The sequence below is a fragment of the Glandiceps talaboti genome, chromosome 19 (assembly GCF_964340395.1).
Source record: "Glandiceps talaboti chromosome 19, keGlaTala1.1, whole genome shotgun sequence".
NCBI classification, from domain to species: domain Eukaryota; kingdom Metazoa; phylum Hemichordata; class Enteropneusta; family Spengelidae; genus Glandiceps; species Glandiceps talaboti.
The window spans coordinates 18,875,306-18,877,805 of record NC_135567.1 but is presented as its reverse complement, the minus strand read 5'-3'; the positions used below and the strand labels follow the sequence as shown (position 1 = coordinate 18,877,805).

At 33.1% G+C, this 2,500-nt stretch overlaps 1 long non-coding RNA gene across 2 annotated transcripts in view; it reads left to right on the top strand.

Moving 5' to 3' along the window:
- Nucleotides 1-1,697: 1,697 nt before the first annotated feature.
- LOC144450315 (uncharacterized) overlaps nt 1,698-2,500 on the top strand; it is a 5,062-nt gene continuing 4,259 nt past the window's right edge. The window contains exon 1 of one of the 2 annotated variants that reach the window (XR_013482226.1): nt 1,698-1,855. This is a non-coding gene — a long non-coding RNA (uncharacterized LOC144450315). Of the gene's footprint in view, nt 1,860-2,500 lie in introns of both variants that reach the window. The other variant, XR_013482227.1, reaches the window with a different exon arrangement.

Sequence of the window (2,500 nt, the reverse complement as noted above, 5' to 3'; positions counted from 1 at the left end):
TAAATTGACATCTATACGAATTACAGAATCATTTCCACTATGTTTCAAAATTAGGATTTTTTTTGAATTTTTACTGCGTACATTTCTTGTTTTTGTTTGATTTTGGTCGTTTCAAGGTATAATTCTATGAAAAACGGCCGATTGAAATCATTTCACACTTGCAATAATGAATATGGCCGCCAACCTCGCTAGTACACTGTACCATTGACATACATTCCGGAGAAATTAGAGCTCGATTTTAGCCCAGAATCCCATGTAACTAATATATTATTTTTGTAAATTTACTAGCGATACCAATGATCAAGAATTATATTTAAAAACACCTAAAGAAATTCTGATTGCATATGTTTGTGAAGTTTCTTATTTTGGCGGGAAAATACAGCGTGACTGTCGTGCCGACTACATGCATGCCAAGCAGGGCAATAATGACATCGAAGCTCATGTCTAACAGTATGATCTAGTACGAGAGATAATTATATCGTCACTCCACACACAGTAGCAGTTTTGGTATAATTATTTGCTCTTTCTCTTTTTCAGGAATGTAACTTAACTGTGGGAGGCTCTAATCATGTTGTTGCCAAGATTTATTCAAAACACAAAAACAGAAATTAAAAAAAAGAAAGAAAAACACACTCCCATAATAAACACATTCTCCACAGAAAAACTAAATATAGATCAGTGAGTGTATATTGTTTGAGTAGTCATATGAAAGACAGTAGAAGTCTGATTGGCGAGTCTAATATTTTATGACCCCTTATGGGTGCGGATACTGTACAAATACATTCAAGGCCATCGCAATATAAACAGTGCACAGAGTATCAATGAGTTACATCCCAGTCTAAGTAGTTTTCTAACTACTCGAATTGAAATCCGTACCACATATGATAAAGACGCCAATTTGGCACAGACAATGGGTATAAACAAACATTTTCGTCTTCAAAATTTCTTGTTGTTTTAGGTTAAAAGAACAAACTTGCCAGCCACGGCAAATTCAACACTGACATTCGTATGTACCCACAATCATTACTTGAGAACTTGCAAGGTCAGATTGAAATCTGTACGAAATATAGACCACATAAGGTAGAGACACCAAATTTGGCACAGAGAATGAATATAAACTAAAACTTTAGTCTTGAAAATTTTGTCTTGTTTCAAGAATCGAAACCCACCTTGGCGGCCAGACATGTCGACAAAGTTCGATACAGACACAACATAGCCACAGTCATTAGCATCGATCGTGACAACTTGCTAATGTCCTGTTATGACGTTTATTCAATATAAATACGCATTGTATTAGTGATTCTCTTACCGGAGACATTCAGTTTAAATCCGGTTTTAGATGGCCTTACTAGTATTTAATATACAATTATTATTATGTAATACAAAGATGAGTTGATATCATCACATTAGTACATTGTGTAAATGTGATGTGCGTGTACTACTTTATACACACACATCACATTTGAAAAAAAGCTGGTGGTATTTTAGCGATAAAAAATGTAATGATAAAGTGTTTTATTGGAGAAAATGAGGAAATGACCATAATTAAGAATTTGCCAAATATTTCACTGAATTGTATGATACTCACGACTAAGAATTCGAAACAAACAAATTACATCTTTAACGGAAATGGAAAACAGGACACAAGATAAACACATTCTATTTTACAGTAGTGATGAAATAGTTCATTCAATCGTTCTATATATAAAGAATCAGTCCTAGACGATGTGTCGATCAGTCTGCAACCACTGTTAGTAAGGTATATTTGACGACACCACTCTGGTAGTAAGGTATATTTGACGACACCACTGGCAGTACGATATATTTGATCATTTGTGATACCAACAACTGTCAGGTAGGTAGGTACAGTTACGTTGAAGTGAACTATTATTTAAAGTTGCCAAAAACTGTTCTTATCAAATGATGGAATGTAATACAAGCCTCTGTTCTTCCAACATGCTGTACCAAGTGCCAATTCAGTTGTTTACTTTCCCTGTTCGTATCAGGTTCTGTCCTGTCCACGGTCTGATGTTGGCTGTTGTAAACTCATCATAAACCCGACATTTATGATGATTTTTCAACAGCCACACTTTATGACCATAGGCTTTTGCAATACAGCACATTTCGCAGTTTTATTTCTTATCAAATGTGATACATTTTTAAACATTGTAATCTTTAAATTTTGGTTATATGTATGTGTTTGTGTGTGTGTGTGTGTGTATGTTTGTATATTATATATATATATATATATATATATATATATATATATATATATATATATATATATATATATATATATATATATATATATATATATATGTGTGTGTGTGTGTGTTTGTGCATGTGTGCCTGCATGCGTGCGTTGGTATGTGTGTAGCGTAATCGTAAGAAACTTGAATACTGGAGTATATATATGTGTTGCTGATCTGTTGCAAGTAAAATGAACTAAAAGTGACATATATTTACCAAATTTTTAAATTTACATATTTTTTTTAAAAAT